Genomic DNA, 24,633 nt, shown 5'->3' with positions numbered 1-24,633 from the left:
TCTTTAACCAATTACAAGCCAAAGAATCTTTAAACCCACCTATAACCTGTAAGGGCCCCCCCCCCCCACAGATGGCCCACTTTTCGGGCCAAACCAATGTATGCCTCCCACGTATTGATTTATGACTTTACCTGTAACCCCTGTCTCCTTGAAATGTATAAAACCAAACTGTAACCCAAGCTCTGCAAGTCCACTGCTCAAGACCTCTTGGGCATGGCTCTGGGTCATGGTCCTCAAATTTGGCTCAGAGTAAATCTCTTTAAAATTATTTTACAGAGTTTGGTCTTTTTTTCTGTTGACAAGATAGACATATAGACAATTTTAGGTGATGTAAGGCAGAAAGTTTTATAGTTCGAAAGCTCAGAGCATCCCAGGGAAAAGTTGCACATAAAGTTTCTGTTAAGCTTTTCCATAAATCAGAGGGAGGAAGCCTTAAGGTCTTTTCCCAGAGGGGTTAACTGGGAAGTACAAAAGGGGTAGGTAAATACTTTATCTCCCAGTGGACAGAGAAGCTGTGGAATACACAGGGGATTTGTATTTTGCCTTTTAGTCTGATGATGGGGGTAGGAGAGGGAAAGAGAGGCCCTGAAAATTCAGGAAGAGCAGAGGACGTGGCCCCAGTGTTCTTACCCGTGCTAGAGAGTCACCTAAGGCTTGGCCATCCCGGTGTGTCGAAGTTCAGTCTGTTCTGAAGCCTGATGCGCCTGCCAGACTGAAGCAGTTTCAGAGGGTCTGTGGGTATGGAGGATGTCTGTCCAGGGTTGGGCAGCCAGTTCCGGAATGTGGGTGCAATCTTCCCATTTTAAGAAGAGAGCACTCGCTTTTCCAGTGCCCTTCTTTTGTCAGCGGGGGCCTGGTCCTAGCGGAGCCCATTTCCTGGGTATTTTACTCTAGGGACCCAGAGTCCTAGTAGAGGCAGGGCTCAGTTCCCATAGAAGGGTGTGGCCTTGTCATCTACTTGCCTGGGGCCTTTTGAGTGATTCTCTGGAAAAACTCCTTTACAGGGCAGCCACGATTTGAAAAGCTTTTTTCTGTTTTGGCGGGCTGTTATCAGTCCCGTTCTCTTTTTCCTTAACCTCTCCCCATCTTGGTTATTAAAGACCTTGAAGGCCAGGTTTAGATTTTGTGTGTGTGTGTTGGCGGGGTGGGGTGGGGGGTTTGAGGACCTTCATCTAATTTTTGGAGCTTGTGCCTGATGTCAGACTCGGACTGGGAGGTAAAATGCGTATTGAGCAGTAAAGTTCCCTCAGGGGTTCCTACTTGATAATCCCATAATGGGCCTGTTGTAGGGACAGCAATCGTCCCCACTGGCTGTGCAGGGTTACGTCTATGGATTTCATCGCCACATATTTGGGCATTAAGCCAAACCTTCTCCTTCTCCTCAGGTGATAGAGGAAAGACTAGTGTAGAGGTCATGCCAGGTCAGTTCATAAAATTGAGTTAAATAGAAGGGACATGCATGTGCGTGGTGATGCCTTCTACCCCAGCCACTTCCCTGAGCAGGTACAAACCACTTGTGATAGAGTCCGTGGCTCTTGGGACTTGAACAGAATAAGAGTGAGTAGTAGGAGGGCTGGGAAGAGGGTAGGGAGCAGGTTGAGGGAGTTCTGGTTGGGGAGACCTGTACGGGGTAGGGCTGAGATGGCAAGGGTCAGGATCTGAGGTTTCCAGTTGGTTTGGAGCAGAGGGAGAAGGAGAGGTGGAAGATCTGAGTCCCAGTCCAGTGTCTCTCTCTCAGCTTGGTTCAGGAGGATCCAGGTGGACAATTGCCTCTTCCCGCCCTGGAGAGACTGTCTCATGGAGGAGTCGTTGCTGCTCTTTTAGGCAATGCGCAAGGGCAACTTTTCAGAGAGTGAGGCCACGCTATGGATGAAGCTGGTGATGGAGGATGGCAAGATGGACCCTGTGGCCTATAGAGTCAAGTATATACCACACCACTGTACTAGGGACAGCTGGTGCATTTACCCCATCTATGACTACGCACACTGCTTCTGACTCCACTGAGCACATCACCCACTCACTCTGCACCAAGGAATTCCAGGCTCGATGCTCTTCCTACTTCTGGCTGTGCAATGCACCGGATGTCTATTGCCCTGTGCAGTGGGAATATGGCCGCCTCACCCTGCACTATGCTGTTGTCTCTAAGAGAAAGATCCTCCACCTTGTAGCAGCTGGTGCTGTGCGTGACTGGGATGACCCATGGCTCTTTACACTTACGGCCCTGTGACCGAAGGGCTTCCCCCCTGAGGCCATCAACAACTTCTGTGCTCAGGTGGGAGTGACAGTGGCACAGACCATGATGGAGCCACATCTTCTAGAAGCCTGTGTGCGTGATGTACTGAATGACCCAGTGCCACAGGCCATAGCTGTGCTGGAGTCACTACAGGTCATCACCACCAACTTTCCTGCTAAGTCCTTAGAAATCCAGGTGTCAAATTCCCAGATGATGAGACCAAGGGCTTCCATTAGGTTCTCTTTGCACCTGTTGTCTTCATTGAGAAGACTGACTTCAAGGAGGAGCCAGAGCCAGGCTTTAAGCACCTGGCGTGGGGCCAGCCTGTGGGCCTGAGGCATACAGCCTATGTCATTGAGCTGCAGCATCTTGTCAAGGGCCCCAGTGGCTGTGTAGAGAATCTGGAGGTGACCTGTAGACAAGCAGATGCTGGAGAGAAGCCCAAGACCTTTATTCACTGGGCATCACAGCCTCTGACATGCGAAATTTGCCTCTATGAGAGACTATTCCAGCACAAGAACCCTGAAGATCCTGTTGAAGTACTTGGTGGATTCTTAAGTGACCTGAACCTGGCATCACTACAAGTGGTGGAGGCAGCAGCATTAGTGGACCGTTCTGTGGCTCTGGCACAACCCTTTGACAAGTACCAGTTTGAGCGTCTTGCATACTTCTCCGTGGATCCAGACAGCCGTCAGGGACAGCTTGTCTTCAACCGAACTGTCACACTGAAGGAAGACCCAGGAAAGGTGTGAAGTATTGTGAACCTACCTCATCCTCCTGGAGGTGGGGATACCCTCACCTCCCCAAATTCCATGTCAATAAGAACACCTAAATTCCCCTGAAAAAAAAATGTCCATAACTTATATTGACAAAAAAAATTTTTAAAGTCATCCAGACCCTTTTATTATTGAAATTAAAAAATAAAAGATACTTAAATACAATGGTGAACATATAGGGCAAAACAGAATCATAAAATTTAATGTCGAATTATGCAGTGAGCTGAATGTTTGGGTCTCCAAATTGGCTTTGAACCCAAAATCACTTAAAAATGGCTGTGTTCACAGTTAACGGCAATTGGCTTATAGGTAAGAGAATGATCAGAGTTGTACCAGTTGAAGTTCCAGCGAAATTCTCTCCTCAAGAACATCCTTTAATTATTGCTTCAATTCACTATTCAATCTGGCCAGAACTGTGTTGGTTTCCTTATTGTGTCTAATTGATGCCCAAATAGCTTTCTTATTTTTCCCAATAGATCTAGGAATAGAAGGTTGTGATGCAAGAACGGCAGCTAAGACACCTGTCTTTTGTGTATGTTCGTCAACTTCTGGCCTTAATTCATCTTCTGATTTTAATCTTTTTCAAACAGGTTTAGGTGGTGGAGCAAGAGGTGTTGTGCCTTTGCTCACATAGCTGTCTTTTCTTCAATTTTACTGTCTGTTTTGGCAACTCGAAGAGAACTTGCAGGATCAGAAGCTTTTTCAACTGGCAAGACCTCTGAGTGTTTCTTGGCTTCATCATCTTGTTCTTTATTTACATTTGATGCAGCAAATACTTCAAATTGGCTGAAATATTCCCGCCTCTTCCCAGGGATTGGAGGGGAGGGATTGGAGGGCAGGGATGATGAACTACTGATTCTGTGCTATTAAGCTGCTTTTTTCCATTTCTCTGCCAGGAATGTGGAGGCAACCATACTCCTCCAGTCCATGTCGAGTCATTAGTAGAGAGAGCTGTCTCTGAGTCCCACCAGGTTAGAGGCTTAAACACAGTCTGGTTTAAGACATGAGCCCAGTAAACCATGGCTGTACTGCCTGGGAGAAATAAGAGAAAAAGGCTCAGGGTATCTGACTCCTCTTACAGGCAAGAATAGTCAAATACACCAGAGAAGTGTTCCCCCATCGGTGGCAGCTGGAGGGAGAGATGTTTCATTTGTGGAATCCAGCTCATGATGTAGGCGAACTCGTCTGGAAGGGAACCACTGGGGACTTGTGAAGTTTGAGCACAAACATATCTTCTTTCCCACGTTAACACACCAAACAAGCCGTCCCTGGTTCCTGCGGAGTCCCATCGCTGCACTCACTTTCTGTCGGGGCTCCAGAAAGGGAGGTAGGTGTAATGCGGAAGGACCGCGGTGGAGGGTAGCTGGAGCCTGGACAAACTGAAAAAATTAGGAGTGTCATCCATATAGTAATTGATGATAGTGGGTGGGAATTGGCACCGAGAAGAGAGTAGGGCTTCATAATGTTGACAAATAGTGGGACTATTTAATATCCCTTGCGGAAGGACTTTCCAGTGATACCAGTCAACCAGGTGAGAATCATAAGTGGGAACAGAAAATGCAAATCTTTCCAGGTCTTGTTTCACTGGAGGAATCGTGAAAACACAATCTTTTAAGTCAATTAAAATCAAAGGCCAATCTTAGAATTAATGACAGCTGGGGAAGACCGGGTTGTAGAGGTCCTATCAGGGCTATAATAGCATTAAGAGCTCTTAGGTCCTGTAATAAATGCCACTTATTGTTCTTTTTAGGCATGAAAAATGCAGGAGTGTTCCATGGGCTCAGGGAAGGTTCTATATGTCTCACTTTAACTTGGTCCTGTACGAGAGATTTTAAATGTTTTAATTTATCCTGCTTAATGGGCCACTGCTCTATCCAGATGGACAAATTAGTCCATTGTAAAGGTGTGGGTTGTATTGGATGCACCTGAGCGGTGGCCCCTAATGAAAAGGCTGGGTACAGAAGATTCCATTGTTCAAGCAAACCTCATCCCCAGAAAAAGTATGGTAGGGGAAGGATGAGGGGTTGGAGTGTGGCCTCGTGTTTGTCAGGGCCTATACGTCGAAGGCGGCTGGTACTTTTGTCTCCGAGGGGCCGAGACGCCACCCACTCCGCTAACACTAAGAGGATTCCTGAGAAGGCCCTCTCGTAGGCAATGTTGAAAAGTGGGTGGTTTACCAGGGGAGGAACAGAGATCCCCTTTGAGAGGGGGACAAGGAGGAGGTGGAGGTAGCTGCTCCTTCTGTTGAGCCGCAGAAAGCGAGGGTGGAGAGAATGGCTCAGGATTCGGGAATTTTACAGCAGGGCGTGCCGGCTCCTCCGTCCCAGCAGATGGCGGAGAAGGAGGAGCAGGTTCCAACAGATTAGAACCCGTGGGAACATGCAAGGGAGTCAGCGCTGTTCGCACCAGACTCCAGGCTCCATGTAGGCAATACAGCGAGGGGCACCGGAATCCCCTGCCTAACGCTAATGTGCCCTCATCTGGGAACCTGGGGCAATGTTACCTTACTGCAAAGAGCTGCTGTAAGGCTTTTGGTCCAACAGAACGTGGAGCAGCTTTTAAGAGCTGCTGCAAAGTGGGCAGAGAGATTCGCTGATCTTTCGACAACTCTTGCCCCACGTTAGAAATCCCCTTCTGAAACTACACACATCAGTCCCTTTCGCAAAGCAGCGGGCGGGACTGGATGATTCCCCTTGCAGTCCCGATGACGAAAGCGATCACTGCATGCGTGGATTCCTGAATCACGTCCGGGTCACCACTTGTGTGACTGCTTTATCCCCCCGAGCTTGGTAGGGAAGAAATGAGTAACTACTCGAAACAGGGTGTTTCGAGAGAAGGGTAAAGGCCAAAGTCTGAAGAAGAAAATAGCCTCCTCAGCTAAATTCCTCCCCATATTTGTTTCCAAGGACATGTGCAAAGAGTCAGGGCCGTTTGCTAATTTCTTTAACAACTTCCATACAGGTCAGCTGTTTTCAGCTGACCTTTGCACACAGCAAACAAGCAGCTTCGGGCAGGGGTTTTCACCTGACCCTTCATTCACCTGCTCACGTTCTTTCCATCCCTCCATCCTTTCTTCTAGGCCTAGCCCCCACGTGAACCTAGGGCTGGATTACATTAAGTAATAATTTATCACATCAGAAGTTAATAAGAGAAATGGCACCAATCTGGGACTGCCCAAGTACACTATTTCGTTTAATCTTGCTCCTGTAGTCCTCTCTCAAAGGGATTATATCTTCTCCTGACTCATTGCTCTTCTACGCATTTGAATTTACTAATTGGGCAAACCTAATCCACACCTAGGGCTACCTCAGATACTGAACAAATTTAAGTCTGGAGAAGCCCTGTGTCATCTAACTGGACTTGAATTAAATCATTCTGTAAGCTACACCCAGAATTCCATACCCTAGGAGTGAATCCTGGGCACACATACTATCAGAGTTACAGCACTTTCGACACCTGGCAGCCACCCCCACTGCTGATTCAATCTGTAAGACTGTGCTTCCACCCTTACCCACTGCCTCCCAACGGCAACCATCAGAATTACAGGCTTAGAGTCTTGCCTCAGATAGAAACAATCAATGCACTACTTGTGGGATATTTTGTAAATTCAACCATTTCAAGGATGACAACCATCACAATTTGAAAAGTTACATGTCTAATTCCTAATTTTTTGCCATCTCCAAAATCACTCTTTATGTTAAAATTTTAAAAATAAATAGATATGAATCATAGTTTAACATACAGATAGATGTTTCCCTTCTCCAATCAGCTCATACTTATTCAAATAATGACTTAAGGCTAGGAGAGAAGACTTCCAAATTTGATCCATATCTCTCTATCCAACCATTTCTCAAAGAAGATGCCAAATCTTCTTATTAGATACATCTTAAACACTATTTTATATTTTTATATGGCTTGTTTTAAAAAATTACACTAAAAACACACAGCATTTTTCACCCTGGCAATAAACTTGCACAGGCAGAGAATTAGATGTCAGAATCTTTAGTAGAAACCACATTATTTAGCTGATGAATTATTAGGAATTCGTGGAAGAGGAGAGGTAGGATTTAAAGTGAAAGCTGAATAACAATTAGGTTTTTGTGTCATTAAAATTCTACTTTCAGCTGCTACTAATTTTCTTTTGACCACAAAAGACATTAGCTTTTCTGAGTAAAAAGGGAAAATATCTGTATTGTTTTACAGCAGCACCCACCAAAGAGGCTGCCACTGTAGTAAGAGGTTGTCATTTGAATTATCTAGGCAGGAATAAATGAAGAGAAAGGGAGAGACAGGGAAAGAAAAGAATGCAGTGTGGTGCATATTAAGTCTCGAAAGCATGAGCAAACTTAGATGGGAAGCAGTCATACTGTCTCCAGAGTTAAGAAAACAGATAAGGGGCCAGGCTTGGTAGCTCGCACCTGTAATCCTAGAACTCGGGAAGGCTGAGGCAGGAGGATCGGATCTCTTGAGGTCAGGAGTTCTCAGGCTGGTGTCTACTAAAAATAGAAAAAATTAGCCAGGAGTGGTGGTGGTGTGGTGGTGAGTGCTGTAGTCCCAGCTATTCGGGAGGCTGAGGCAGGAGGATTGTTTGAGCCTGGGAATTTTAGGTTGCTGTGAGCTAAGCTGATGCCTCGGCACTGTAGCCCAGGCAACAGAGCAAGATTTTGTCTCGGAACAAACAAACAAACAAATAAAAACAGATAAGGGAGGACTAGAAGAAAGAACAGAGGCAAGCACCTCGACCCAGAGGGCAGAGAGCACTGCATGCCCAAATGGGCATGGGCCAGACATTATTGAGAAAAAGAGCAAGTGCTTTGAAAGGGAAGGTTGGGGATGTCACGTAAGATCAAAGACAACTCCACTTAACTTCAAATGATGTTGTGGCTACTGGCTTTAAGCCTTTAACAAATTTCCATCCTTGAGATGTTGGTTGGTATTTGGAACTCGGGGATTATGAGGTTCAGGAAACAGTATCTCAAAATATGGCAATTTGATGTATTGAATATTTTACACTGAAGGAATTTGAGAAACCCGCAGAAGCAGGAAAGTCACTCTCTGACCTTCTGTCATCCTTCTTCCCTGAAGCAGGTCATAAAACCTTGGAAGGATTTTCTGACCTTCTCCTGAAGCAGGTCATAAGACCCTCATGTGAAAGGTGGCCTCCCTAAATGTAGAGAAAGGGAACATCCTTATCTCCAAAGACACAGTGATGGCAAGAAGAATCTGAACGGGTTTTGCTAAGTTCCCCCCAGTTTGTTACCATTAGATCATTGCCTTTTTGCCATATCATATTTTTCCATGATTTTCCACTCTTCATCAAACTTTCTATAAAAAAATTCTCAGGTTTAACCTCTTCTTTGGGTCATTTCCTTATGAAGGTTCCTACATCATGTAAAACTTTTATTACATAAATGTACATGCTTTTGTTAATCTGTCTTTTGGGGATCCCAGCCAATGAACCTAAGATGGATAGAAGGAAAAGATATTTTCTCTCTCCTACAAGGTGCAGGACTTGGTTTTGCAGCATAATTCTGCCTCCCAACCCACCTTTCCTCCATCTCCCAAAACAAATGCTGGTCTACTGTAAGTGTCACCAGGGTAATCCACCCACCTAATTCCTCATTGCAGATAATAAATATAGAAACTGAATACATTTCATTGTTCATCAGGCCCGTTGATGTATTAATTGAGAGCAAAGGTGCATAAGCATTTTAATTATGTGACAAACTGTAGAATCTGAGCTACAGACTGTCAAAACTACAATTCTGAGCTCAACCATTCAAAAAACAAAGCGTCTAAGGTGAGGAAATATCACAGCCTGAGTAATGAGTGGAAATCCAAAACAGGGATAGAAGCCACCACTGCTAAAACTCAAGATTGTTAGAAAATTAGACATTCTTCTTAAAGCAAATCTGGTCAACACATAGATCCTGGAGGAAAACAGCAAACTGAAGAAAGCTGATTCCATAAATCTGGAGCCACTCTACTAGAATAGAGGAACAAGAATTCCTCAAAGAACAACAGTTTTAAAAAGAGCTGCTAAGAGAGGCTGAGATAAAAAAGAAATGACTCAGCAAGAAGATGGCAGTCACTTAAATATGAAATGTGGGTCAGAGCCTCAGCTCTCCTTTACCTTCCTAATGGCTCCTTGGAGGGTAGCTCTGTTAACTTTGCAGCCATCCCTTAAAGACACGAGGAAATCAACATCCCATGACCTCATCATAGCACTAAAAGGGGTCACACTTTAGTTGGAAAATGGCAGTCTCTCTTTGTAATTTACATACTAAACAGAAGCTTCTAGATTCCTGGAATTTCCCTTAGGAAGACTAGATAAATAAGAAAAGGTGCCTCTGCTAACCCATGGTCTAGTTGGAGGAGGTGTGCTATGGCCACATGATTCATAAAGATGGGTAGGTGTGCTCACACGGTGTGATAGATGCTAATAATGGAGCTATGGACCAGGAGTTAATGGAAAGCAACAGAAGTAGTGGCTAGCTGAGCCCTCCTTGAACCCAACAATTCTCACTGTCATAGGCTAGTGAACAAGCGGAGTACCAAGTCCTAGCAAGGAGAGAAAGTATATGTAAGGGAAAATGCATTTGTATAGGCAACAGGTTTCTTAGGCCAAACTAAGTTGACTGCTGCAGTGTTTTTTCCAGCCCAGCCCCCCTAGTTAGCTGGCCTTTGGGGAAGGCATGAGTTGGCATACTCATGTAAGCAAGGCGTTATCTCCTGTGTGAACCCATGTGATCGTGCTTTCCCATGGCATGTTGCCACTATTGTTCAGAGCCATATATAAGCGCTCACCACGTTCTCGGCCATGCTTTTGCCGCCGCTGTATCCCCCTGTCAATAAAGAGCATGTCACACCTGCCCACTGCCACTTGCGTTTTCTTCCAATTTGCAAAGCCTGTGCTGGAGCACAAGCTAGCCACAGAGCATCCTTCTCACAGCACGCCAATGTTTTCCTTTTCTGTTTGAGACCTGTAATTTGCCACAGTGGCTTTAGCTGCCTCCTTTCCTCAGTAAGTATGAAAAATTCCTTATTCTACCAGTTTTCTCTGTGGACTTTGTGGAACTGTAAATCATTTAATGTGTTTCCCCTGAAAACAAATCTACGATGTCAATCCACTAGCAAATTAGTAAGCTGCTGGCCCCCTGGGTACTGCCACCATTTTGAACACAGATGGAATAAAGGGATTTCACAGTAAGGGCACCTGCTATTTCAGGCACTATGCCGAGTTCTTTACATACTTTCTGTTTCTTAATATGTATAAGGGTGGGAATTATTATCCCTATTTTGCAGATGGACAATCAGTTTTAGGTTAGATGACTTGCCTAAAAGCACATAAGCTACTCCGTGGGCGTGCAAAAAATGTGAACCCAGGTCTTCTGATCCCTAAAGCCATGCTCTTTCTACCACATTCTGTGCATTCCACAGAAAACTGAATACAAATACCACTGAAATGTCTTAGAGGGAAAAAAAGCAGGCATGTCATTAGTTTAACAAATAGACTTCAATACTGAGGCAACAGAAACCAGGCTGAAGCACCCCCCATACTTGCTGCCCTAACCTATATAATCCCAAACCCCGCTCCACTCTCCTTCCTAACAGAAACCCAGTCCCCTTCAGGAACCCCACCTGTCAGCAGAGGCTTGATTGATGTCAGCCAATCAGAGTGTCCTGTTACTTTCTAGTGATTGTTTTAGGAAAGTCACATGGAACTCATCTGGCCATTATCTGCTGGGGGGTCTGGGAACAGTTTTCCTGCTTCCCAGGAAGAGACAGAAGTCTCTTCTTGCAGGGATTGCTGACACTTACGCATATAAGGCTCTTGTTACTGTGCCAGCCTCTTGGAGGTCTCAAGACAGGCTGGCATGTGAGGATGTATCAATAGTGCACAGGCGCAACTATCCAAACCTGCGTCTTTGGATACTTTGCCGAGCCTCCCTGGTTACAACCCTGGTCTCAGATCTCTGCACTTCTTGTTCTACGGACCAATCATCTCTCCTGTTAAAGACACCAGACGTTAAAGCCTTGTCATCTCTGTGGCCCTGCTCTTTTTTTTAAAGGATGGATACCTGCTCTGCGACCACATGTGCTTTGTGGGTCACAGTGCTTTGAGCTTTGCCAAGGGAACCCAGGAGAAATTACTTCAGGGTCCATCCCAAAGCTTCCCAGGTGTAGGGGTTTTTCAGAAATAGATTAGGGTAGAATCACTTTTCTCCCGCTGGTTCAGAAGTGTGGATCCTAAGTCCCTGAAAATTATGAGACTTCTTAGGCAGCAGGATGGGGTAGGAGTCTACGGGAGGGCGCCTGGGTTCCAAAAATGGCTGCATTCTGCCCAGGCTAAGGACCGGCTTGGGTCTTTCATTATTTCCCTTGATGGTGGTAAATATGCAAACAACCTTTGGGTATTTCCAATGGTTAAATGGTTACTTGACCTGTTTTGTCTTTTTTTTTTTTTTTAAGTGGAATCTGGGGTAGTTAATCACTTTACATTCATTTCTTTTTTTGTAATTTAGAGAGCTTTCTCTAAAATGCAGAGCAATTACACAGGAAGCCATAGGAAACTTCTCTCCCCACTCTCCTTTATAAGATCAAACAGGTATCTGTCAACAAAGGGCAGTCATCGGAGCTCAGGCTCTTTAATGTCTCAGATTTCTCCCGGGCTCTTCTAGGGTCTGCAGACTGCACCCTGCCTGCACCCCTTCTCCCAATCCAGTCTCTTTCAGCACCCTCCTCCCACACCTCTCTCTCTCAGATTTGAATGAATTTCTCAATATTCTCTGTGTTCTTTTTACTCTTAACCCCTTTGCTTTACAACCTTAAGCTCACAGGGCACCTCTGACATTTATCATTAAATTCAACATGTGCTGTGGAGTGCCTGCTACGTGCAAAGCACTGTGATAAGCTCGGTGCAAGACATAAACCCTAGTGAAGTCAAGTGTCTGCTTTCAGTTAGCTTATACTCTAGTAAGGGAAGTAAATCAGGGTAAAGTGAGGTAAGCAGAAAGTACAAATCAGGGTCCCATTTTTGACCAGCTGAGGCAGAAAGGACATGCGAGCCTGCAGGGGTGAGGAGGCAGGTGCAATGGGCGTTCCTCGCCTAGTTCGCAGATCAGCTGCAGGCCTCTGCAGCTCTCAGGACCCCAACCTTCCTCTCCACCTCACCCTTGTCTTCAACTCACTTCTTAACCAGCCCATTGCCCCCTTTTGTACACTGCTGTCTTCTCTCTCCAATGAGGAGCTCTATTCAACTACTTTTTATTATTGCCATTACCTTTTCCTCCCATAAGATGAGTATTTCCCGGGACATCCTAAGGTCTGGGCATGGGGAAGAGCCAGTTCTAAGATAAGTCCCATTCCTCAGCCGTGGGAACAAGAATGTATTAAATAATAGGAGAGGAGGGACTGGGACTTCCCAGGGTAGAGGGTGGGTAGCTGGCTTAGACTTCGTTTCTGGATAAGGTTCCCTGCCTGTCCCACTCTATCAGGAGATATAAGTGGCTTCAGTGCTGTGCTGAGTGAGATCTGCATGGTGCTGTGTGCGGTGGGATGAGGAGTCTCGTGAGCACATGCCTTGATCAGAACTGAGACAGGCTTGGATACCATGGGGCCTGCATCCGTGTGACTCATTCAGAGCCAGCAATTGGGAAATTGGCCAAGTAGTATCACTGCTGGTAGGGTTGGCCTCTGTCCTTCTGGTACTTAGAGCTAAAAGGACAATTAATACTGAAAATTAGGACCTTTTTCTGGTAACACATACTTGAGCAAGGTATTTAATGTCTTTTATCCTGTTTTCTCATCTGAAAAATGGTAATAAATGTATTGCCCAAGTTTAATGTGAGAATTAAATGAAACAGTGCCAATGCAGTGTCTAGGAGAGTGTGTGGCACATAGAAAACACTTAGTAATGTTAGGTAGGTAGTTAGGATCTCCAGCTCCTCTCGGGACAAGGGTTCCCTGTTTCAGTGCTGTTTTGAGGAATTGCTCCACCTGTAAGAAGGATAAGGGTTGGTGTTGCCCACACTTACTCCTCTCCCGAGCAATTGCTACATCTGGGGAAGGAGAGAATGCTTTATCAATCTAGGAATTCCCCAGCCCAGGCATAATAAGATTTAGAAAGTGATCTAGTGTAACCTAAGGGTAATTGATATGCCATTAGCTTGAATCTGCATTGCAGTTCACCGCCCCCACCAGGTGGGCTTTCTTAAAGGGAGCTCGTATATGCGGATGGCATTTTGAGGACACCTGTTGATCATTTGATAACATGCTACACCGCCCAAGAGCCCTCCTCCAGACTGGGCTAATAAAAGGAAACAATTCGAGAAGTCAGAAAGTTGTGAGTGGGTCAGTGAGTGAGTTCGTCTTTCTCCAGTCACAGCTACAGACCCGTTTTATTCTACAATAAAAAACTGTTCTTGTGAGACTGCTCCCTGCCCGAGATTACTCCCTTGTATTGGCCCTGCTGGTGATTTCTCCGAGAAAGGAGTCAGAGGACCAGGATAATAGTCTGGACTTGACACTTTGATGTGTCTGGTCGTTCTTCAGTCGAGAGCACACACCAACAACCAAGGGCAGACTTCTACCCTGACGTCTTTGGTGCCGAAACCTGGGATTCTGACAGTAAGTATTAATTATCTTTTCTACAATCCTTTTTCCACAAAAATTTGAGATTCTGGCTTGCCTTTGCACTGTAGGGAAGGAAAGATATCGTTTCCTCATCTATTGTTAAGTTCAGTTAGGTTTGGCTGAGGCCCCCATAACAAAAGATAGATTAACACGAGAAAAGCACACACTAAGTTACTAAGTTTTACATGACATGGAGCCTTTATATAGAAAGAATGACCTAAAGAAACAATTAAACTTGTGTATTTTTGTGCTAAGTTTAATGAATAATGGGCAGTCATGGAGAAATATAATCGGATAAAGGAGAGATGATTTAATGGTTATAAACTGGTGGAAATTTAGCAAGCTCTGTTCAGATTCTTCTTTGTGTCCTTGTATCCTTAAAGATAAGGATGTTCCTTTTTTTCACAGATAGGGCACTTCCGGAATGAGGGTTTTATGATCTGCTTCTAGGGAAGGTCAGGAAATCCTTAGGTTTTATGACCTGCGTTAGGGGAGAAGGGTGGGACGTGGTCAGAGAGTGACCTTCCTGTTTGTGTAGTTTTTTTCTCAAATACCTAAATATTCAATATGCCTAAAGGTGTCACATTTAGGGGTAGCCTATCCTGAATCCCATCAGCACAAAATAATATTAGCAAACTGAGTCCTGTAGCCACTAAACAGGAGGAAATACCTTATGATTTTGAAGAAATCTCCAGCAAATTGGTCAAAATTTTTTAAATATTAAAAAAATTTGGGGGGTTCATTAGGCTGGCATGATTCTAGTGCTTTAAGTTTCTAAGTAAGCAAACCCATGCCCAATGTAAACAGTAAAATAAGTTTTTCCACTCTAACCAATCAAATATATTTTGTCTTCCATATCAGCCTATAAAAGTTTGCTACCCACACTGCTGTAGTAGCAAAGATCTCTGAACCTCCCCTGGTTTGGGGTGTTACCTGATTCACAAATCATTCCTAGGTGAAATAAACTTTGCTTAAATTATTTTGTCTAAAATTTTTGTGAACTAAAATAAAATTCCAAGCCCCCCTACAACTTAACAGATCCCCCCCCTTACCAAGAGGACCCCAGAGAAATCTTAAGACTGAGATTCCAGCCATGACGGAATGGGAGGTCAGACATGCCTCATTTTACTCACTCCCTTGCTAACGGCCATCAGGTTTTTTTCCTAAGGGCTAAACAGAAACCAATCTCGTGATTCAGACCGGCATTCTTTCCTGATAAGAGACCACCAGCCATGGAGTGGTTTTAACCAGTCTATGGAGCATATGCAGAGAGGGATTTTGTGTCCTTGCTTCACCTTTTGACATAAAAGGGCTGCCGTGTTCTGAACATGGACCCCATAAAAGGGCATAAAACTCGACTGCACAGGTGTGTGGTTCTCCTTTTGTAAATATTCGTTACTCCACCTAATAGCTTGTTAAATGTATATATTTGGCCATCCCATTCAGTGTAAATTCCTGCTCCCATTGTCCCTGTCTTGAAGCATGTGTTCCTGGCTTCTGGCCAGGGGCTCTGCTTTCCAGCCTGTTGGAATGGCCACCCACCAGCTGCAATCCTTTGAGAAATCTCTTCTTTCCAAATTGTGAACCTTGTTATTTCTTCAGTTAACACTTTCATCAGAAGTAAAGACAAATCACCCACTTTGAAAATAAGGTATGATCCCATAGCTAGAGAACCGATGTGTATAAATAGTTTAGCAAAGGGCTAAAAGTCTCCTGTTTAGAAGAGAAAGTGCTACGCTTTCCAATAAGGCCACATGAGGCCAATTAAACACTTGAAATTGAGATACGCTTTAAGTGTAAAATATTTTGAAGACTTCATACCTGTTAGGGTAGAAAGCCTAGTAGGGGCTCACAGCACAGGTGGAAAAAGATTTCTCATGCAGAAGTTAAGATATAAAAGTAAAAAAAAAAGTTTAGTATCTTCTCAGAAGAATATAATTAGAGTGAAAGAGAAAGGAGGAAGGGGGAGAGGAAGAGAGCAGGGAGGTGCCATGGCATCTCAGAGAAAGAGAAGGAGGTGCCAGCAGTGAGGCCAAGTTGCTTCCTGATTTTTTTTTTTAAGGGGGACCAAGAGAAGAAGAAAAAATAGTGATGCCTGTCAGTTGATAACAACACTGGCAGCAGGTAGATAACAAAAACTGCAAAGATGTCAAAAGTCCAAGAGTTGGTTTCCTGCCTTTCCTTGGAGAAGGGATTATCGCAGGAGATGTGACTCTGTCCTCAAGATATGGGTGAGGTTGTAGGTCATTCTTCTGCTGTTTACTCAGGAACTCTGTAAAAGCAGATTCTTAAAAAAAAATTTTTGAAAGAGATATTTACATCTCTTTTCCATCCATTAAGCTCTTTTCAGAAGTTGTGCAAAACAGAACTCCTGCAGGGTGCCTGTTGGTGAGAGAACTCATAGGATTGATCTTTAACTGTTACTGGAGACACTGGGGGATTAGGTATGTTCCTGTTATTTTTGCAAGGCCACTCCTTTCAATACTAAAATGTAAAATACTTTAATAATTCTAAAATATTTCATATTAAAGGTAATATTTTGGACATATTGGGTTAAATAAGATATATTATTAAAATGAACTTCACCTGTTTCTTAATGTTGCTAAAATTTTAAATTACGTGTGGTTTGCATTCCTTTTATTGGACAGCACTGAGGTAATGAGTAATTTTGATAAGCCATCCTGTGTAATTTTTTTTTTCTTTGTTAGAATTGACTTGCTATTTAAGAGGCCATGGAAATGGCTTCTGGAAATTGGAACAACAGACCTAGACCTCTGGGGACTTTTGTTTAGTTCAAGAGAGAACACCTGAACTTTTTTTTATTTTGGCATATTATGGGGGTACAAATGTTTAGGTTACGTATATTGCCCTTGCCCCTCCCGAGTCAGAGCTTCAAGCATGTCCATCCCCCAGACAGTGCTGTGTAATCTTATTCACACTGTTATTTGGTTTAGTCAGTTTTGGTTACAAAAGATTGCAGGGATGTTATTCACTTGCACCTGGCTTAATAAATACTTAAGCATAGAAGTGGTTAAGTACAATTGGGTATGAGTTCGGTATATTCTACTACTGTTCACTGCTTAACCAAGGCTTTTCTTACTGTGACTTAAAGGCTTTCTCTCACTGTGGTGCTAAAAGCATTCAAGGTCTTCCCCGAAGCTGATTCTTCTTTCTCCTGATGCATCAATTAAGACTTTGACCCCAGCTTCCTCTCTGTCAGAGAGCTCAGTGCTCAGCAGCTAATTAACTCTCTGAAGAAAGCAGAGCTGCTATCATCTCAGATGTTTCCACTCCTGCTTCCTGCTATGGCCAGGAGATCACCCCTGGGGACTGTGGGGACCTCGGGCTTGAGTTCGTGCATTGGTTTTTCCCGTTGAGAGAGATTTTCCTTGACAAACGAGAGTTATTTCAACCTCCCAAAGAAAGGGGTGACTTTGGTAAAAGCAAGATACAAGTAGTTTTGGCCACTGACCAGACCTTTTCTTTTGATAGTACTTAAACACACATACTCTTAGATTAGAACAACCTTTAAATGGATTAACATGGTGGGTTGGTTTTATCCCATTTCACTTCATTTCCCGTGAACTATTATTTTTCCGCTGGTTTCAAAATATCACTTCTCTTGTTTAGATAGATGATGTCATATCTTCCAAGTCCAACTGTCTCCTGGCCTCTTCTGCTTCCTCAGTGTGTGCAAAACAAATTCCTCAACTTCCCCCGCCGGTCCTCCTGCCTCACTAAATCTGTGAATGGCACTGCTGTCCTTGTAGTCACCAGGCTCAAATGTTGACAACATTCTGTTCAATTCCTCTGTCTCCCTTCCTCCCACTCACAAGCATTTGCCAGGCAATATATAATTTCACCTCTTGTCTCTATCCCCTCTACTGTGACTTGCTGCCATTTTCCTCGTTAAGACCTTGCTTGCTTTTCAGATGGTTGCTGCAGCTTCTTACCTCAGCTGGTGCTTGTCCTTTGTTTCTCTGGGGAGGTGCATCCACGTTCACTTTCCTGTGCTGGCTCTGGTCAAGTCACTTCTGGCACACAACCTGGTTCCCCATGACCTACATGCTAAGGGCAGCCACCCCAAATCATGTTAGGCTGGGATGGATATAGGTAAACATAAACAGAGAACAAGCAAACTCCCCCAGGTAAAAACGTAGACATCTCTCCCAGCATTCAAAGACCCTGTCGCTTGCCCACAAGATACCTTCCCACGGCTCCTCTTTAGACTCTTGGTTCCAGCAGAACTGAACCACTGAATGCTCTCAATATACAAGTACATATTCTTAACCCATCAGCTCCTGCTCTTCCCTCACCTGAGGCTTTCTTTTCTCGTGTTTAAAAATATAGTGCTACAAATCTCTTAATTTGCTAGGGCTGCTGCAGTCAAGTACCACAAACCAGGTGGCTTAAAATAGGAATTTATTGTTTCACAGAACTAGAGGCCGAAAGTCCTAAATCAGGATGTCGGTGGGACTGTGTTCCCTCCGAAGGTACTGGGGAAGGATGTGTTCCAGGCCTTTCTCCCAGTTTCTGGAAAGTTTCTTGGCTTGTGGCAGCATAACGCCAATCTTCAAGTGGCATCTCCCCCATGAATCTGTCTCTAAATCTTTCTAGTGGAGAAAAAGTAATCTCTTTTTCTTATCCATCGCAAAGTTGATGACTGAGATCCCTATAACAAAAGACAGATTAACACAAGTTTTACCTGTTACGGGAGCCTTCTGATATAAAGACCCAGGGACATGGAGAAATCTGGGTGTTTTGGGGACAGTCATAAAGTATGATTAGAGGACAAAAGGGAATGATCTAATGGTAATAAACTAGGGGTGGGGGACTTAGCAAGGCCTGTTAGTTCATATTCTTCTTGGCATCCCTGTGTGATGGTCCTCTCTGGGTATAGAGCAGGACATCCGTCATGTGAAAGCCTTCAGGAGAGAAAGGAGGGAGGAGGTCAGAGTGGCTTCTCTAGGGTTTATGGTCTGCTTCAGGGATGAAGGGTGATGGGAAGGGGAGAGTGACTTCCTGCCTCTGCTGTTCTCTCAAACGCCAAGGTGTCACATTTTGGGGTAGCCTGTCCTGAGCCCCATCACCCTTTTTATAAGGACACCATTCTTATTGGATCAGAGGCCCACCGTATTCCAGTATGACATCATTTTAATTACTTACATCCACAATGATTCTGTTTCCCCACTAAGGTCACTTTCTGAGGTCCTAGGGATTAGAACTTCAATATATATATTTTGAGGGGACACAGCTCAACCCATAACACATAGCCAAGCCCAAATGCTATCTCTTCCTGGGAAATCCCCTGACCCTTTCCTCATCTTCCCATACAAGCTTGACATAATCTACGTCCTTGAATGCCTCTGGCCTGAGTAACTCTTACAAGTTTTCTGTGCTTTATGACATGAAGCACTGGCTTTGCATGTGGGTCAGTACTATATTTTTAAAAGTAATGTTGACCCAGGGGTCTCTAATTCTCCTGCCCCTGTCTCATCTTCCTTGGAGGATGGAGGACAAGAAGCAGAAATGCTTCAGTGACAGCTCTCCTTGGCCCTGGGAACCTGCTGAGTGCGACAAGGGTGTGTCTTTGTGGTGATTCCCTGCCACAACAATTGTACCCAAACTGGTGGTGGAGTTCTGAAGACAGCTCTGGGGACTTCTTACCTCCAGCTGCTAGAGGCAGCACCTCCACTTGCTACACGTGGAGGCACTGATGTTGTTCTGAGCCCACCCCCACCTCCCGCAGCAGCTTTCCCATCCAGAGAAGTTAATTTGCTATTTAGGATGCAGATCTTGATTTCTTTTCACAGCCTGCTCAGCCACATTTTGCGGTTTTGATTAGGAGATAGCACCCTGTGTGCAAGAACTGGGTCGGGTCACACCGTTTAATAAAGCTATCATGACTGATGTGAGCACTACACACAAAAGGGAACAGGAGTCGCACAGCTGTACTCTTTGTGGCATGAAATCATGCAGCTTGCACTTGGGTAGGGACCTTTTTGATGTCACAGGGTGAGGGATTAAGTCATAATTATGTAGATCTAAATTACCTTCCAGCAAACCCACTGGCGGTTCTTCATTAACATCGCAGCAGGCTTTAATTCCAGCAAAAGACTGATCACCCTTCAGCTGCCCGACATTCAGCCTGCAGAATATGTTTGGAATTAAGCAGGGACCTTGGCTGAAAAGAACATCAGGTGTTGTTTCTCTACTTTTGTCTCGGGTTTTATGTTAATATGCGTGGGTCCTCCTTTGGTGACAGTGCCTGGGATGCAGATTTGCCAGGTTCCACACATCTGACTTCACTGCCCAGTGCTCACAGCACTGGAATCTGAGGATCCCGTAGTGATTAGGGACCTTGGACATCACTGATCATCTGAGTATTGATCAGAATGCAGTGCAACTCCAAGTCAGATTTCCAAAACCATTTATGACTGAGGTGGCCAACTGATATCACCAGGAACATTTTCCAGGCTCCAAATGACTCTTCATATTCTGAACCAGAGATATAACATCTTAGTGTCTATCTCTAGGGAGGCTGAAATAACCAGGAGGAGGGGCTTATGGATAAACAGGATTGTCTGGGAACTTGGGCATTTCCGTCCCACAGCAGGTTGTGGAGGTGGATCCCCAGTCAATGTGCAGGAAGCCTCGGGATTGATTAGCTGACTCTTGTTTTAGGTCACCCAGATGCTTGTCTCAGCAAGGATTGTCTATGAGCCAAAGCCACCTCCTTCATCTTCTATTAGGGTGAACCAAGGAAGACTGCCTCCCAGGTTAGGCAGGATAAAATAGCCTTTCTTCATGAACAATAGACAGTGAGATTTGCTTTTTTTCATTAAGGAGGGAGCTGGACTTCCTCATACCACCTCTGGGATCTGCTGCTTATGAACATTTTTCTATCTGTAACAAGGAATATTCTTCCACTTACCTTAAATCAGGTAATGTTGAGCCCCTGAATAAAGCATGAAGGAGATGACAAAGAGTTGGGAGGGACAGTCTGAGCCAATAGATCTCTAACCGCAATTAGACAGGAGGCTTAAAAAAGAACATATCATTACTAGGCCCTACTCCAGACCTACTAAATTAACATCTCCATTTTTGGGGAGTTGGATTTTCTTCTTCTTTGAGCTTCCATGTTTAATTTTAATTGTTGTAATTCTCTTAATTCTTCTGTATGGTTTCTGATCTCCATTATAAAAAATTTTTCTTAATTTTTTAATGTATATGTCATAATTCCACACTACAAATTCTTTCTGGAAAACAAATGGTAGTGCTGGTGGCTATCAAATTACAAGTGCGTTTGAAAACAGAGGTCATCTAAAAAAAATCCTCCACGTACTATAGAAGAAAATCACATTCATCATTTGTGATAAATGGCCATCTATCTTCAGCTGAAATCTTTAAGTGACAAGTAGCACGCTAAAATGTGACCTACTCCTTTGTGGGCAGCTCTTCCTAGGTAAAGTTCTTCCTCGTATTAAAATAAAATTATCTGCATGGCAACATTTCTCTATTTATCTTAATTTTTGCTGTGTTCTAGAGGATTTTTTCATCTCGGGACATATGAGTTACTATTGCTACATAACAAATTATTCCAAAACTCAGCTGCTTAAACAGATACGGTTTGTGTGATATATGTAGCTTCCGAGGGTCAGGAGTTCAGAACAAAGTGTCTGAGTGGTTTTAGCTCAGGGTGTCTCATGAGATGGGTGGCTGGGGATGCCCACCTGGAGCTGGAGGATTTGCTTCCAAGATGACCCACTTACATGATTGTTGGAAGAAGGAAACCTAAATATTCCTCTCTAAAATTCTGGGGATTGTAGTTAAAGTTAAAAGGTCAAAACCCAGAGGCACACTCAGCCTGTCCTCTCTGCCTTTCTTACCTAAAGATAGGCCCCTTTGTAACACTTGCTTATAGACTCAGAAACAGTTCAGAGACAGCAGAGTACTCTTCCCATAAGTTTACCTTCCTGCATCTTCCTGCCTTTTGGAAGCCTGAAGATATTCCCTTCTTTGTCTTGTTACTATATAGGATTTACGGCTCTTTGTTAAAATACTATTTAAGCAAGGCCCCTAAGCCTCTGCCTTGAGAGAGAAATTCTTTTGAACTGAGGCTTCCCCCATGGTGGTCATGTGATATGGGTATAGCAGTTGTTAATAAACTTCTGCTTGTTTTTCTTTTGTTAATCTGACTTTTGTTTCTAGGAGAGTGTCTCAACTAAGAACCTAAAAAGGGAAAGAAAAGAAATTGTTTTCTTCCTTATACACCTTATACACATAGCCTGAAGGCAATTTTATACAATTTTTTTCTTTATTCAGCATACTTTAATTTCAGAACAAAATAAACAAAAACGTGATGTACAACATCCAATCCCCTTGTCAAATTAGGAAGGGAATGGGGCTTTGAGGCCCTTGTTTCCTGCCTTAGACACAAGGATGGGAGAGAAAAGAAAAAACTAGACATTAGCAGAGGAAGCCAAGTGGGACAGGGCCACTCAAGGCTGTGGGGCCCATGGGGACACCATACAGAGGGCACAAGGTTTCCAAGTATAGACTCCTAATCCACTTCTTCCATGTGAGACACATCTTCATCACCCTCAAGGGGTGGGAGCTCATCAGGAACAGCAGCACTGGGTTCCTCTGCTGTCACTTCATCTTCATCAATGTCTAGGCCTAGCTTGATCATGCTGTAGATGCAGTTGGAGTGGGTCTGGGGATCCTCAAGGGAGAAGCCAGAGGAGAGCAGTGCGGTTTCAAATAGCAACACCACCAGGTCCTTGACAGCCTTGTCATTTTTGTCTGTCTCAGCCTTCTGTCACAGTGTTTCCACAATGGGGTGGTCAGGGTTTATCTCCAAGTGTTTTTTGGTCATCATGTAGCCCATTGTAGAGTTGTCCCGAAGCGCCTGGGCCTTCATGATCTGCTCTATGTTGGCTGTCCAGCCGTAGGTACTGGTCACAGTACAGCAGGGTGAAGATACAAGCCTATTGGAGATTGCTGCCTTCTCAACCTTCTTATCCAAGATTTCTTTCATGAGCTTGCAGATGTTCTCAAACATTGCCTTGCTCTCCTCCATCTTCTTCTCCTCCTCCTCATCTTCAGGTAGCTCCAGGCCCTCTTTGGTAGCTGAGACTAGGCTCTTGCCATCAAACTCCTTGAGCTGCTGCACGTAGTACTCATCCATGGGCTCATACATACCACCTCAAAGCCACACTTCCGCACTTGTTCCACAAAAGCAGAGTTGGCCACCTGCTCTCTGCTCTCACCAGTGATGTAATAGATGGACTTCTGTGTTTCCTTCATTTGAGAGATATATTCTGGCAGAGACGTCATCTCATCTCCAGACCGGGACGTGTGATGGCGCAGCAGCTCAGACAGGTGTCGCTGGTTAGTGGAGTCCTCATGTATTCTAAGCTTCGGGTTCTTAGAGAATGCCTCATAGAATTTCTTGTAGTTTTCCTTGTCTTCCACCAACTCAGAGAAGAGTTCAAGGCACTTCTTAACAATGTTTTTGCGAGTGACTTTCAAGATTTTGCTCTGCTGAAGCATTTCTTGGGAGATGTTCAGAGGAAGATCCTCTGAGTCAACCACACCACAGATAAAGTTGAGATACTCTGGTATCAACTCATTACATCTGTCCATGATAAATATACCATGGATGTAGAGTTTGATGATGTTCTTTTTCTTCTTCTCAAAGAGGTCAAAGGGAACCCAACGAGGGAGGAATAGCAATGTCCTGAATTCCAACTGACCTTCTACAGAGAAGTGCTTGACTGCCAAGTGGTCTTCCCAGTCATTGGTGAGGCTCTTGTAAAATTCTCCATACTCCTCCTGGGTGATGTCATCAGGGTTTCTGGTCCAAATGGGCTTGGTCTTGTTTAGCTCTTCTTGATCAATGTATTTCTGCTTACTCTTTTTGGTTTTCTTTTTCTTATCCTTACTGCTGTCATCCTCATCTGAACTTACCTCTTCAATCTTGGGCTTCTCTTCATCATCTTTATCTTTCTCTTCTTTCTCCTCTTTCTCCTCTTCTACTTCATCATCACTGATTTCCTTCTCTTGTTCCTTCTCCAAATAAAGGGTGATGGGATAGCCTATGAACTGTGTGTGCTTCTTCACTAATTCTTTGACCTGCCTCTCCTCTAAGTACTCTGTTTGGTCTTCTTTAAGGTGAAGGATACTTTGGTACTCCTGCCAATGGGCTCACCATGGTCAGCATGTACAGTGAAGGAACCCCCAGCAGAAGATTCCCAGGCATACTCTTCATCATCGTTGTGCTTTGTGATCACAACCACTTTCTCTGCCACCAGGTAGGCAGAATAAAAGTCGACACCAAACTGCCCAATCATGGAGATGTCTGCACCAGCCTGTAGAGCCTCCATAAATGCTTTAGTACCAGACTTGGCAATGGTTCCCAAATTATTCATGAGATCAGCCTTGGTCATGCCAATGCCTATGTCCACGAAAGTCAGAGTGCGTTCCTGAGGGTTGGGGATGATGTCAATTTTCAACTCTTTATCGCTGTCCGACTTGGAAGGGTCAGTTTTGCCTGAGACCCATCACCTGAGTCAGGCATGGAATTTTTCTTTTGTGGTATCATGCTGACACCTAAAAACTTTCAGATTTTGGAGCATCTCAGATTTCAGATTTTCAGATTAGGGATGTTCAACCTGTACCTTCTTTCACCCAGGGTTTGTTCTTAAAGCTGTTTGTTTAGTAATGTTCCTGAACAAATTCTGTAAAATAACTATTCCTGTCATGACTGAAGTCTTTGTTCAGTTAACACAGTGGTCAGCTAATAAGTGAACAAGATTTCCTTAAATGCTTTGAAGCACTAACTCTCTAACCTTTGCCAATGGGCACAGTCAATGCTTCAGCAGTTTACAACTTCCTGCTTGCAAAAGGCCTCAAGGTTAGCCAGAGGTGAGAAGTTAGGTCCCACTTAGGTCTTTCCTGAGCATACACAGAGCCCTGTATATGTGC

General features: G+C 44.2%; 3 pseudogenes; 1 reads left to right on the top strand and 2 right to left on the bottom strand.

The window, feature by feature from the left end:
* The window catches only part of LOC105815451, a 6,778-nt pseudogene extending 3,793 nt beyond the window's left edge, over positions 1-2,985 (top strand).
* A 327-nt stretch (positions 2,986-3,312) lies between these two features.
* Positions 3,313-9,831, bottom strand: LOC105815449 (annotated as a pseudogene).
* A 12,376-nt stretch (positions 9,832-22,207) lies between these two features.
* LOC105815457 lies at positions 22,208-24,110 on the bottom strand (annotated as a pseudogene).
* Positions 24,111-24,633: the final 523 nt, after the last annotated feature.

This window comes from Propithecus coquereli, unplaced genomic scaffold (genome assembly GCF_000956105.1).
Source record: "Propithecus coquereli isolate 6110/MARCELLA unplaced genomic scaffold, Pcoq_1.0 Scaffold335, whole genome shotgun sequence".
In the NCBI taxonomy this organism is placed as follows: domain Eukaryota; kingdom Metazoa; phylum Chordata; class Mammalia; order Primates; family Indriidae; genus Propithecus; species Propithecus coquereli.
This window is presented reverse-complemented; position numbering and strand designations above follow the sequence as displayed.